The sequence below is a fragment of the Syngnathus floridae genome, chromosome 11 (genome assembly GCF_059516105.1).
Source record: "Syngnathus floridae isolate MCC-2025c chromosome 11, RoL_Sflo_1.0, whole genome shotgun sequence".
In the NCBI taxonomy this organism is placed as follows: Eukaryota; Metazoa; Chordata; class Actinopteri; order Syngnathiformes; family Syngnathidae; genus Syngnathus; species Syngnathus floridae.
Genome location: NC_142423.1, coordinates 8,416,155 through 8,431,337, shown reverse-complemented (window position 1 = coordinate 8,431,337; position 15,183 = coordinate 8,416,155). Strand labels below are relative to the sequence as shown.

Sequence of the window (15,183 nt, the reverse complement as noted above, 5' to 3'; positions counted from 1 at the left end):
CCTCTACATTCTGCATGATGTAAAAGGGGTACGAACGTAAGTGAGATTATTTCTAATGTCTGACAAGCAAAGACGGTACAAAAAGTGAGGATTGAATGCTTTTGAAATGTGAAAAAAATTGTAGCTTTTACCGAGCAAGCATCCATGAATCCCTTGAGTGAGGTGAATGTAGGCCAGAATGTTTTCTTGGATTAATAGATAGCTTCAACATACAGAATTTCAAATCATATTTTTCACAAGTTTGACTAATGTGGCTTATGGTGTTGAGCTCGGTTCTAATTGACTGAACTTTACTTTTACCGCCAAGTAAAAAGCATTTATTATACCTTATCTGATCTTTAGACAGTGATAAATGTGATTTTGCTGCCTCGGGTCGTAATTAACTTGAATGTGTATGAAAGCTTTGATGTTGGAGATGATTTCTCAAATAATTCTACTTTCACAAGCGGCCCATTCTCATAAATTCATGCAGCTCACGTCTGACAGCACAGATGTTGTTGCCTGTGTTCAAAACATTCGTCAACTCTGTATTAACTCTCCCAAGGACTGAACGCCTTATTCATTGAACCACAGGAGTATTGTTCACATTTATTAAACGCAATCTATTCTTCAGAAGATACAAAGTCTGATTAGTGTATATTCACATCGGCGGTCACTGTTCCCAGGTGGAATCTCTCGATGGCGACTGTCACCGGGTGATTTAATTTCGCGAGGCTCTTTCAAAGGGATTCTGGGAAAAGAAGGGACGCGGGCATCTCCTGCTCTCTCACGCTCCCTCTCTCTCTCTTAATTATGCTCCCAATACAACATCCCTTCATCTCCTCAAACAATCCATCTGCCGTTCGAAGGCCTGTTTTGTCAAGAGTTGTTAGCCGCCAGGCCCCGGGGACAGGGAGTGCAGGCTATTATTAATCTTGTTTGTCCCGTGTTTCTGTGTCTCTGCAAAAATGATGGGATTAAATGCCCTCCTGGACTTTTTTCTCTAGCAGACATAATCAATGACATAAGTAAATTCAGATTATCATTGAGACGTGTGAAGGGGGGGGGCTGCCTTCGGGTTGCACTGCTGTCACCTTCTCTGTGATTAGAAATGTGTACAGGAACTACTTTTCCCTGCGTAGCTGTCATCACCGGGTTAATTAATTTTCATCAGATTTGCATCCTGACATTTACTGTAGGTACCAATTGGAATTGCACGCTGTAGGGTGTTTCTGCAATGATTTACTAAATTCCTCAAATCAACAGTAATACAAGAATACAATACAATCTTGAGGTTCAGTAAAGCAAAGTGGGGACAATAGGATTTCTTTTTTTATACCGTCGAGGGTATTTGTCAAAAGAAAACAATGGACCAAGTGGTGCCAAAAAATATGAAAAATGGATAGTGTTAAGAGCCCCTGGAGGGGAATAGAAAATTTCACCTGATAGTTTAAAGGCAAACTCATCAAAAAGTGCTCCATGATGCCGTGCCATTAAAGGTAACAATTATGACATCGCCTCTTGTTTACAGTGTGCTACCTGCATTCAAAGTAACCACTTTGCTCGATGGTGGCTCAAACTGCAGCCGAGAACACAACTGTGGTGACAGCCTTGTGGCCGAGGGCACTTGCTCAGGGGCTTACCGTGGGCAGGTTTTGTCTTTTTAGGTCCAAATCAGAGAAATAAAAAGCAAGCTTTTTCACGGTCACCAATGGGCCCTGAGGTGGCCTCGGCTGATGGTTGTTGTTGTTGCCCTGGCCTTAATCTTCTTTCATGTCTTATTTTATCAATTCACAAACTTTAAGAATTTCTCATTAAATGGAAAATCTTGCCAATAAGAAAAAATAATGAATAGAATCGTGAATACAGAAAAACGTTCATGCTGGCCGATGTTATTACGTATTGTGAATCAGTGAAAGACACGCTAATTAACATCCACATAAAAAGGTAGTGGATTGCCAGTTGATACCGCAAATGGCAGTTATGGACCGACTGAACAAAGTTCCTCCCCTCAGGCACCTACATGGCACCAGATAACACCCCAAAAATATTTGCCTAACATTTGGCAGGTCATCCCTCTTATGAATATCAGTCAAGAGGCGAGCAGCAATATTTTGGACCAACTAGAGATGCTTGATGCAGAGCTGGCCGACACCAAAAAAAAGTGCATTATAGTAATCCAGACGGGAATTAAATGAAGTGGTTCGTTTCAATGTAAGTGCACTTATTGTTCTTTTTCTAGCTGGAATAACGTGAAAGCAGCAGTTACGGAGCAACCTGGGCGAATGTGCATTTCATAATAATGAAAACGTGGAACGTGTATTTAATGGTGGGAACAGCTGACAGCATGAAATCCTTAATGATGGTGCTTTTGACTGAGAAGGACGAGAGGCCAAAGGAGAAGGACATTGCTAATCCCGCCTCCAGCTTTCATCTCACCACAGGCAGCGTCCATTTCTCAGCACTCATAATCAATCCCTTTACACCCATGTTTCTCATGTAAGTGAGATCTGATCTGGAATCAATTCTACTTTGGTGACGCCAGTGACTTGCTGACCTCATCTTTTTACCATCACATTAGCATTGAGCATGTGAGCCTTGAGTACCCCTTGCCATCTTACAGTCCATCAGACAACAATCAATATACATGTGGGAAATATGAAAATTGTTGATTTTCTTCCTGTTTTGTTTTCACCCCACCCCATCTTCTATTGAGCAATTGTTTGTGTGTTGCACTAAGCCTGTGCGCTAGATAAAATCAAACGAATAGCACCACGTAATCTCACAAATCCATCTCGCCTCCTCTGGAAGTGATTGTGGCTGTCAAAAAACGACCCATCAGCATCTTTCGAGGAGATGGAGGCGGAGCTAATGGCGTGATTTAGTTGTGCCCAAAATGAGACGTGACTGGGCGCTTGTAAGCAATGAAGGGCATTCAAAGACATTAGCGCAGTTGCTGTTTAACATCGCCAACTTACCTCTGGTAAAAATTGGCAAGCTTACAAAAGCGAAAATAATTTATCACAATGACTGCTTGTCAAGTCGGTGCTTTGTAGTATGGATGGGCAAAATAGTCGATGAGTTGATTGATTGTTAAGAATTCTGTCCACAGTGTGAAATTGACTGTTGATTAAGTGCATCGGGAGCAAGCAAAGTGGAGGTTTTGAGTGTCATTCCCTCTGCCGCTAGCTCTCTCTGCTTTCATTACACAGCATCCATCCATCCGTGCTTTTTACTATACCGATCGTCCTGATTAGGGTCGCGTGTGAGCTGGAGCCTACCGGAGAGACTTAGGTCTTTAATGACCCTAACGGATTTCTTTGGAATGGGAAAAGCACACACACAGCAGTAATACTGGGCAACGAAATTCTTCGTTAGCGAGAGTAATCTAGTTAATTTAAAACATTTCTCCCAATTCAGAGTATTTAATCTCAGTATCGTGACTTGTGCCATATGATTCCGATAAAGTTTTCAGAGCAACTTTGAGTGTTGTATGTCTTTGTATGATGCATATTTATTTATGCAGGAACACCCATGGGGGAGCCCCTGCAGGATACCTCATTAAAGTTTTTTCCAGGTCCCCGACTCCCCGGCGCGGTGACTCGCTGAATGTTCTCTTGCTGTATGCAAGATAAAAAACATTAAAGCGCTTTGGCCAAAATAGGAAGGCCTTCGAAAGTGATCGCTTCTGCTGAGCCTTCATGTCAGAAATTGTTGTTTTTTTTTTGTTGTTTTTTTTTTTTTTACATTTTTTTTATTTTATTTTTTTGGAGGTAAAGGTAGTGGCATTACTCTAACATCATTTTTTGTTGTTGTTGTTCATTTAATGGTGGATGTACATCGGTGGGTATTTGTCTGGATGCTTTTATTTTTGAGTAGTTCCCTGAATGGATGGCGACTTCCAAGTTATGATGGCCGTCGTAATGGAATCGGTGAATTTGTTGATGAAGTATCCAATTTCATTTCATTGGCCATGAAATAAAAATAAAAGATTGCAAATATATCCATCTATGGAAGCAGCTAGAGCTCTTAAATCCTCTATCAAACATGCCAGACGCTACAATAAACCTATTGGCATTCATACAGCAAAATAAGTCATGTCTTGAGTTGAGTTATCAGCTTTGAGTTCAATATAAAGACGCCCACAGTCAATTTGTGAGTAAACAGACAAAAGTCATCATTATTTGTGTATTCATACATTTTGTGCCTTTAAATGTTTTGCTGAAAGAACAATTCCAAATCAGCTATTTTCTCTGTTGTCAATAGTAATAAAAAAAAAAAATCTATTTTGCTTTGTAGTTTGACAGAAAATTCCATTATAGCTGGCATAAAAAAGTCCATATTTTCTGTATGTATTCCAGTTAGGGTCAAAAGCTATTATGTCAAATCAATCTGGATGGGGTGCAGCTTGTTTAGATCAGTGTTTCCCAACCAGTGTGCCGCGTCACACTGGTGTGCCGTGAGAGATGTTCAGCTGTGCCGTGGGAAATTGTCCAGCATTAAATACCGAGCGCATTGTAAACAGGATCGCCAAACCACAGGTGAGTTAGTGCAAGGCCTGGTCAGCCACTAGGATCCATAAAACCACATATATTCCAGGCATTGTGAGCGAGGGTTCCATAGTGTATGCCGCACCCACCCTCACCCCCACCTCCTGATTGGCTGTTTGATCTGTGACGTCCCTTGGACACTCCATTAGGTACACTGCCATTTTCGAATGTACCTGATAAAAGGCCACTTTATTAGGGAAATATCATGGTCAAAGGTCACAGGTGTCAAGCTTTAGTCCTCGGGGCCGCGTTCCAACATGTTTTCCAAGAGTCCCTCGTTAAGTGCACCTGCGTGAAAAGTTTTTGGTCATTTTCACGTTCTACAGGAGCCAAAACTTTTCACGCAGGTGCACTTAACGAGGGAATCACACGGACACTCCATTAGGTACACCGCCATTTCCAAGTGTACCTAATAACAGGCCACTTTATTAGGGAAATATCATGGTCAAAGGTCACAGGTGTCAAGCTCTAGTCCTCGGGGCCACATTCCAACGTTTTCCAAGATTACCTCGTTAAGTCCACCTGCGTGAAAAGTTTTTGGTCATTTTCACGTTCTGCAGGAGCTACAACTTTTCACGCAGGTGCACTTAACGAGGGAATCACATGGACTCTCCATTAGGTACACTATTAGGGAAATATCATGGTCAAGGGTCACAGGTGTCAAGCACTAGTCCTCAGGGCCGCATTCCAACATGTTTTCCAAGATTCCTTCGTTAATGCAGGCCCCAAGGACTAGAGCTTGACACCTGTGACCTTTGACCATGATATTTCCCTAATAAAGTGGCCTGTTATTGGTACACTTGAAAATGGCGGTGTACCTAATGGAGTGTCCAAGTGACGTCACAGATCAAACAGTGAATTAGGAGGTGGGTGTGAGGGAGGGTGTGGCACTTTTCACTTTCACTTAGCTTTTTCCCTATGAGAAAATGTTTTAGGTCCCAATGGGATTTGAACGCAGGTCGCTGGGGTGAGACTCCAGAGAACTAACCAGTACACTATGGAACCCTCGCTTACAGTGCATGGAATATATATGGTTTTATGGAACAGCTCACAAGCAAATATTTACAATGGTTATATGGGGCAGCACACAAGCAACTGTGTTGCAATTTTTCTATGAGAAAATATTTCAGGTCTCTCTGGGGTTTGATCCCGGGTCGCTGGGATTACAGTCTAGAGAACTAACCACTACACTGTGTTGCAAATATTTCTTTGATAAAATAATTTAGGTCTCATTGGGATTTGAACCTGAGTCCAGAGCACTAACCACTATACTATGGAAGCCTCACTTAAATTAGGGTTAGGGTTACCTTTTCACCAAGGTAAAATACACAAGTTGAGACCTCGACTGTGATCGCCACTCAGCCGCTGTCAGAACAGCAGAGCTTCTTTAAAACAGTAAACAAAGCCATATTGATTCTTTTGGATTTTGATCACAATCACTTTCAATAGTTTATTCCTTACACTGTCTAAAACCTTTTTTCAAAAACTGTCACTTTCATTAACAAAAGAAATACAATTTAAAGAATATTTAGTATTTATTTTTATTCAATTATTCGACTCTCCATACATATATAGGAATAGAACTTGACATCTTTTGTTGTAATATAACTGATTTTAATATAGAAGCTGGTTTAACACTTAACAGATTTTTGTTGGTGGTGTGCCTTGAGATTTTTACCAATGAAAAGGTGTGCCGTGAATGAAAAAAGGTTGGGAAACACTGGTTTAGATGATCCAATTTAAAATGCTAATGAACTAAAATCTCTGTCAAATCTCATCAGATCAGACTGTAATTGGATATGCTTATGTAGGATCTTGGAGTTGCATCCCAAAGACGATTGTGAATCCGGTTGAAACTTTACCTCTATTTTATTTTTACCCAGATCACAAGTTTATTGATTTCACTAATGTTGCCCTACGACTGTTTGTGCTTGAATTGTTATGGATCTAGCGTGTTGTATGTGCCGCACTATCCATCTCATCTTCCCTTGATATTATCGCGGCTGTTTGTAACGTAAGACGCCTTGCTCGGAGCGAAATGCTTCTGGGATTATGTCGTGCCGTGTCTCACCGGGTGTAAAAGTTTTGGGAAGCAACACCGTACCTGCGTACACAACCCGAGGCGCACTTTTAATGAGCATTTAGAAAACAAAGAAAATGTTGAATGTCAAATGGAAAGATAATGCAGCCTCAAGATATGCTTTTTTTTTTTTTTTTTGGTGGTTACGCATACGAATTAGATGTCCGCCAAAACACAAAAGCAAACACGATACATGATAATAAAAATACATTCTTCGGATGAAATAATAATGAATCAGCCATGGCTGTGAGGACTTTTCTCAGCACAAGATAAAGGAAAAGCAAAGCAAAAGAAACCGAGAAACATGAGAAAATTCCACTTCCATTAAACAGAATAGATCATCAGAAGACAAAAGTTCCCTGCAGTAAAAGAAAACCTCTTGTTTAAAACTCCTTCCTGCTGTCAGACTTTACAACAGAAACCCCAGGGTGCGATAAATCTTATTCATATGTAAAAAAAAAAAAAAAAAAAAAAAATCTGTTCAAATATAACATAAGTGCCAGCACTGCCAGCAATCTAGGAGAATCTTGGAGATGATTCATAGGAGAGTAGAGTAAATTCTATTTTTTCTTTTGTAAAACTCCTGTTTGCTCTTTTTAATTTGAACTGCTGTAAACTTGGATTTACCCGTGTGGGGCAAATAAAGGAATATCTCGTATATTATCTTACCTCATCTTAAAAAACCCACCCCAGTGATTTCGACCAAAGTGTATCCATAAGAATTCGACACATTTGCTTGCGAGATTCGAAAGCCGTGCAAAGTGGGAACCTAAATCAAGCCATCAGAGTCATAACTTCCGAAGAGACAGCCATAATTACGATTTTAATTGAAGTTGATTCAATTAGACTCGCCTTAATCGGACTGCGCGCAATCGGGTAATGCATTTGTGCACGGATAAAGATGGTTGATGGAAAATGGTAACAAAAAGGAGGAAATATCAAATTAGGGTTGGATTTGATATACAGGTGGAAGACAATTTACATCATATTATATTCTCTGTAACAATATAAGAAACTATAAAACTGACTGAGCATCCTCAATGGACTCCAAATGTCATCAAACATTCAACATGGAACCACAATTGTTATTTGTATTTGCTCATCCTTAATTCATTCCAGTATAGTCAACAGCATAACACAATAAAAGCAAGATACATAAAGAAAAAAAAACTGTGAGCACGCTGTCCACCTCCCTCGCTTGTGATTCATTATACATGCAGTGATTCGGCCATTACCGTTTGGAGGATCAGCCTCCAATCCCACCCCCGTGGACAGCTGTGTACTCAGGGTCAATGTTAAAGGATCATTTTGCGGCGCTCATGTTTAAGCAGACCACATTTTGTGTAGGTGGCGCTTGCTCATCTTTCCCATTCAAACACGTTCGAAATTTCCTTAAAATGCTTTGATGGTGTTCAGCTTGCAGTGAGTTCTCTGAAAGTAGCGCCTAATGTGACACCATGTTCTATTTATTATTCATTGTTGTTTGTTATATACGGTAGCTATGTGGACTTCAAAAAGCCATCTGTCAACCCGCCTGCCAACATCTGCGAGCGCTAGACAATTATCATTACTTCCAGAAAATCAAATCAAATAAAAATTCAAGATACGACACGGTGATGACGCAAAAAACAAGCCTGCTTCTTTTCGTTAAATGTGTCACTCGCAGATTTTCCCCATCTTTTATTCTTACATCAAAAGAAAGCTCTCCATTCTTCTCGGACTAAAATGGACGCCGTGATCAACCCCCTCCTTCGTCCTCCAATCATTTCTTGTTTTCCCGGGCAGCGGTTTCAGCATGAGAAACTACTTTTAAGAGCTCCATACTGCTGCACCGCTGTCCCTTCCACTTAGAGATCATTTGTTCCTCTGTGCGGGCATACATCTTGTTTGTGTCTACAGAGAAATAACTCATAGTGGAGAAAAAACTTGCCAGCTGACTCACTCATCATCCATCACAATCTTTTTGTGATAGCGCACGCACTGAGGTGAGTCAGCAGCGGGTGGCACGCCGAGGGTGTGTCCGTCAGAAAGCGGTCAGCCCGCCTTCTTCGTGGACACTGCCAAACTCGGTGTGATGTATCTCATCCATTTTCAATAGCGCTTCTTTTTTTCCGAGGTGCCTTGGCCAAAGCTATTCATCTGAATTAAGGCGGGAGGCGGGGATGACCCGGGCAGCTCACCAGTCAATCACGTGGCTGACATATGAAGATAGGCACGCGTTGGAGTAAAGTAGGAGCTTGCACTCTTGCTCACCAGGATTGGATAAAAAGCAATCACTTTCTTTACATCTGCCAGCACAAAGAGAAGAATGTCAAATTCCACGTCACGACTTGAAATGGTCGTATCTCCCCACACTATAATTCACTTGCATCAACAAATCATGGGTTGACTGCCGCTAACTGCTCCACAATGCCGCTGGGCTCTTAAGCAGTCTCGTCACATCACTCCTGTCTTGGCCTCTATACGTTGACTTCCTCCTAAAGGATCCAATTTAAGAGCCTTATCATCACTTACACTGACGTGCACGTTGAAGCACCTGCTTATATTAGTGATGTGCTGTGCCCTCGTGTCACTAGCGGTTCTCAGAAGGTCCTCCAAGCAGGACTTAGTCCATGTCCCTTGCAATACCCTGAAAAGTAAAAGTGACAACGTCTTTCAAACTGCGGTACCCTCATTATGGAAAGTTTTATCTTCTGATTTAATGCCCTTGCCTTTGATGTGACACTATTGTTCATACTGATTCAGTGACCTTTTAGGGACGTGAACGCTTTGCTGGTCAAAACACTTAAATGGGACATACTGGGTCTTTTTTAATTGCACCATCTGTGAAACGTGAAATTACATCATCAATAAAATGATTTTGTGAGGTGTCTAGTACACACATTGAGTCTCTGAGCAAGCCATTCTAAATGTTTATCCAGTGTGACATGCTATCTGTTTTTGGCAGGGTCTGCTGCATGCGCCATATGCACACATCTGCAAACTAATTGTGTAGTTCTACAACTTGGAGATAAAATTTTGCCTTTGTGTGTGTAGAAGCGTATTTATTATTATTATTATATTTCATGATTTTAATTGCTATTTATTTATTTAAATATGTCTTTATTTAAATATGTATTTATTTATTTGAAGATTAACAAATATCATAGCCGATCAGATATTGGGCAAAATGCAAAATATTGTCCAATTCCATCCAACCTATCAATTAAGGCTACATTCAAACCTTGCAAGCAGTTTTAAAAGAGCCAACTACACAGGTAGATTTGCACAGTATTTGTACAGTATTTGAGAATAGTTGACCTTTGCTACATGTTTTACATTCAGCGTAAGTTACTTACTGTACAGAAAAAATGATCCACACACTTGTTAACATTTTACGTATTTCAAAGAAAACTGTGGGAAGCCAAACAAAATGACCTACTGCAGAAGGTTATGTTCTATTTTCAATTATCAGTTATATTTTACAGACTTTTTTTTTTTAAGTTTGGTCATGCCTACTAATCAACTTCAGGTTGTAAAGCACTTTGTGACTGTTGATGTGTGGAAAGTTCTATGCAGATAAACTAGAGGACTTGACGAGCCTGTGGCCCAGCATGCATGGAATATTAATGAAAGCATTGTCGTCGTCGCCCGTGCTGAAATGTCGTTAGCGGCGAGGCGTCATGCGTAGCGACACGCTAATCGTCACCATCTCGGAGAGGCTGCGTTGACACACCCGTGCGGGGCAAGAGTGACTTGTGCTATCTGATGATTGTTGAATTTATTTCCGTCACCGAGCTACCGCTGCACCTGAATGCACCGTGACAGAAAGCCCAATCTCTCATCCTGCTAAGCGGATTGATAATGCAGCTGAGGTAGAAAAAAACACGCACAAAAAAAAAAAAAAACCCAACAACACTGGTCGCATGTTTTTTCCCATTCAATGGTCACACGGTGGACCAGTCAAAGCAGTTTATGTGATGATTTGCTGAATAACCGATTTGTCACAGAAAATCCTGCTGATCCAGGCTGGCTTATTCACTTAAGGGCTATATAGCTTCGATAAAACCCTCTCCTGTATCGTCCTCTGAATTATGTCTGCAAATGAGCATTTTTATTCCAAACACTTGTGCTCAACCCTCCCAATTCTTTGCACTCTGCTCCAATGCAAATGTATGCAAGCACGGTGAGTAAATATTTACCAAATTAGCAATTCAGAATAAAAAAAAGTGTATTAGATTTGATATTGTGTGCGCCTCATAATGGATTGTCATTGGGGTTCATTTGGCGGCCAACACACATGCAATGAATCTTTTTTTTTTTTTTTTTTTTATTGGATTTAAGCACGTGCTGCTCCAGGCTAAATTTGATGCGATGATTAGAATTGATGTTAATCAAAGATCTAATCGGCTGTATACGACTCACTTCTTTAGTCTCATCTGATGAACACCAAAATGAAAGTCATTTTTGTAAGGTTATTCTTGTTGTAAAAGCCATTCAGCGGCACATTACCCTAAATCTACTGTTAGGCTAATCCAAACAGGAAGACAAGCAGTTAGTTTCTTTGGCAAAGGTTCCCCTCTTGTAGTTTATTTGTCATTTTGATGGTTGCAGAGTACCATTGATCCCCTATAAATGTGTCCACAAAACAAGACGGCAGTAATTCTTGGCATTTTTTATCCGGAGAGGAAGATATTAAATAACATTCACGGGAGTTAATTGGACAATGTTCTGAATGGGGAAGGCTGAGGCCTGTGTGTCAGTAAAGAAGTTAAGGTGAATTGAATTTTTGATTAATGCTGGTCAGCAAACTTGTACGACTTTTAATCAGAGATGAAACATAACTTTTCTAGATTAATTTTTAAGATGATTTCAAATTTCTTTCTAGCACATCAGGTTACAATAATAATAAAAATAATAATAATTATCATAATAATTAATATTTATGAATGTAATATTAGACTCAGCAGTTGGTGGATATTTTTTCGGAAAGGTGATGGACATGGTAAAAACTGTATTGTGCAAGCTTTTACATTCTAAAACCAAGAAAAGAGGCAGTCATTATCGTAGCACATACAGAAGCTACTGCTGGTAATATTTTCAGCTGATGCGAACACTGCATCTCTGCTTAGCTGTTAGCGTTAAAGGATAGTGATTTGGCTTCGGCGTCCAAACGGTTTGCTTACTCTGGATGTTCCGCCGAGCTGTCATTGGCTGAGGAGCTCAGTGTGGGGTCGGTTATTATGTTAATTAGCCCTCTGCCTCATAACGGGAGTGGAAGTGCAGAATAGCTTACTCGGAGAGACATTTTGTCAGAAATAGGCACACGACTAAGGATTTACTTGGTTGCTCATTCACTGCCAGGTCTCACAATTAACATTCATTTGTGACATATATGGCTCTCCATGGCAGTGAATATTTTAATTGCACGCTATAATGATGGGCAGGCACCCAGAAAAAGCCAAAGAAAAAGGACAGCTTTCAGAATTAATCCCTGGATGCTGTTTTTGTGCAACATGCTCTTTCCTGATTGTTTTGAGCTTTTCTCGTTGTTGAATACTGATGGCAGCATGTGGGACTAGTGATTTGTTTGTCTGCCTCACATTTATGGAGTTCAAGCTCAGCTGCATCCTTCCTGTATGCTTGTGTGGGATTTGGTTCCTACATGTGGTAGTGGGAGTGTGAATAGTCTTGTCCATATGCGCCCTGCAACCTGGCTGCCGACTAGCCCGGGCCTCGTCGGCTGGGATCGGCTCCAGCTCGACCGAGATCTTAATGAGGACGGCCGCTCTTGAAAACGGATGGATGGATTTCCGAATTGTACAACCTTAAGGTTCCTCCGACTTTAAGCACGTTGTCGTTCAATGTCGCTGTAACACCAAAGCGTGCGGACCCCAGAGACTTTAGGAAATTGTAATGAGGACGGTGTTTACTGCAGAGTTTAGTGTTGACAAGTAGTTCTTGATGCAGAACCAGTGCAAGCGAAGGTTAAAGTCATTACTGTAGGTAACAATTGCTGCTAAGGTGATGAAGAGGATCCTGGCAGGACCCGTGTCTTATTTTATGCATACCAATGAGATAGAGTCGAACGGGGCGGTGCTATTGAGATGCCCTTTCACTCAGCCAGATCACTTTTAGCGTATTTGTCTTAGGGCTCGTGTTGATGTTCATGTAAATGGACTGTTTGGCTCCTAACTGAGATGCACGGTGCCTTTCCCCCTGATTAGTTTGGGCCTGAAGAGAGTGGCCTGTCCTAATGAATGGCAAACACACAATCAAAGGCGGCACAGTTGCCACCGCGCCGTCGCTCGGCCCCATTCATCTCAGCACAACCCTTCAGCTTGTCGCTGCGATTAATTGGAGCAATCTGAGTAATTACATGTAATTAATAACTTGTGGCGCAATAGAATGTCAACTGCCGGAGGGGGGGAAAAATGAAGTTAAATTTACATTTTTATTACCAGTAATATAAAATGAACTTGGTTGTTGTGTGTTTCCTGCCAGACAGCTACAATTATCAACATCTGCATTTACATTAATGAGCCATTATACTACAATTACCACTACAGCAGCACACCATAACTTAAGGTAATGATCTAAAGCTGAAAAACCTCTCCCAGTGTGACTCATCTTGTCCGTGCTCAGGTTTAAATCACGTCGATAAACACGTTCATACATAATGGGCTTGAGCAAGGTTCCGCCCATCCGCCGCTCTCGCACTTTCGCCTGTATAATGGCGCTTGCTTATGAGCGGGCACACACAGGGAAAGCCACGCTCCATCTGCTGTGGCGGTGAAGGAACACAAGCTGCTTGAAGCTCACACGTCTAACCCGGGCACCTGTTAGCCGCAGATAGACGGCGGCTACCGTTGGCAGCTCTCGCCGCGCCATAAGTTAGCTTCCCACTGCCGCCGCTAAATCCAATCCTCTTCATCAAGTTTACTAAGTAGCGTGGCTTCACTCCGTCATGCTCGCGTGATTCACACTGGCACTGACCTTTAAAGGGAATAACTTGTCATTTAGAACGTGTCGCCGATAAACTTACTGCCATTTTCTCCAGCTGAGTTCCCATGTACCAAGAGCCAGCTTCTGCAGCCGGGGATCGGACCGCCAAGGTCCCCGTATTTGGCCGCCGCCCAGCTCACTTTGCACCGACCCCTTTGGCCCCTCCCACAGGTGGTGAGCCCACGGGAAGGGGGACCCACGTCTCCTTTTTGGGCTGTGCCCTCGCCCCGGACACCGAAATGAGTTTCCTCCACAGGGTGTCCGGGCTCTCCCGTAGAGATAGGGTGAGAAGCTCAGTCATCCGGGAGAGACTCGGAATAGTCGCTACTCCTCCACGTTGAGAGGAGCCAGATGAGGTGGCTCGGGCATCTCATTAGGATGCGTCCTGGGGAGGTGTTCCGGGCATGTCACACCGGTAGGAGACCCCGGGGACGACCCAGGACGCGCTGGAGAGACTATGTCTCTCAGCTGGCCTGGGAACGCCTTGGGATCCCCCTGGATGAGCTGGATGAAGTGGCTGGGGAGAGAAGTCTGGGAGTCCCTCCTAAAGCTGCTGCCCCCCCGACCCGACCCCGGATAAGCGGAAGAAGATGCATGGATGGATGGATGGATGGATGGATGGATGGATGGATAACTGAAAGTGAAATTGAAAAAAATTTCATTGACGAAATAAAATAAAAGCAAAAACGCTTTGAAAAAGAAGAAAGTAACTTAAACTACATTTGACCTTTTTAAAACTAACATACATTGATTAAAATTGACCCGGTTTGGTAACTGGATGGATATAGCAAAAATGTCCTTTTTCCATTTTGTTAAATATGGACATGAGCTTTTATTTCACGTTTTTATTCAGACCCGTGCCAACTTCTCGTATGACATTCATCAACTGTGTGACTAATCACTGCACATAACATCCTCTGTCTGTTGTACTACAATAACTCATTCATTCATCTTCCTTCTAGTAAAAACAAAAAAGTGGGAAGCAAGATAAAGCCAAGCGCGGGTTTGATAGCGGCGGAGTGGAGGGGCGGTTGGCTTGATCCAAAACCTTCAATAGTTGGGCATTGCCTGACGACACTGTGGAGAAAATATTTCTCATCCTTGCAGGCGGCACTGGCAATGTTGAGACATGTAGATGATGCTGACAGAGCTAATTAAGATGTGGGTGTTAAATGAGCTGGCTAAAGGGTCTAACAAGCAGGCTGTTTTGCCACTTCCTTCCCCTCGAGCACATTGTGGTTATTTTGAAGCGCCGACATTTAAACCATATTGTTAAACACGGGAAGGAATTTCCTTTTATATCTTTTAGTCTAATGTAAAAAAAATTAAGAGGATCCCATTCTCAGCCAACTTTGTGCCGTTGCTTAAAAGGCTTCCTTCTGTTGCTTGATCACGCTCAAGAACAGAGTTTTGTGAACTTTCTTTCTTCTGCGTGAGATATTTAATGTATAAGGAGCGTGGCCCTTTGCTAGCTCGATCGAAAAAATGCCTTGAGGTTCTCACACTATATAAATCCATAAAAATGTATTGAATCAGAATTATAGCGCTTCTATTTGCAGCAACATTACGTCATACTGAGCGACTATACGA

The 15,183-nt window shown here is 41.9% G+C and overlaps 1 protein-coding gene and 1 long non-coding RNA gene across 7 annotated transcripts in view; one reads left to right on the top strand and one right to left on the bottom strand.

The window, feature by feature from the left end:
• The window catches only part of LOC148390864 (receptor-type tyrosine-protein phosphatase gamma-like), a 145,545-nt gene that overhangs the window by 25,021 nt on the left and 105,341 nt on the right, over nucleotides 1-15,183 (top strand). The window lies entirely within an intron of this gene.
• On the bottom strand, nucleotides 6,338-14,177 carry LOC148390865 (uncharacterized). The gene is made up of 3 exons (XR_015861223.1): nucleotides 13,634-14,177; nucleotides 9,124-9,238; nucleotides 6,338-8,897 (listed from the first exon to the last, which is right to left on the bottom strand). It is a non-coding gene; the product is annotated as an uncharacterized LOC148390865 (long non-coding RNA).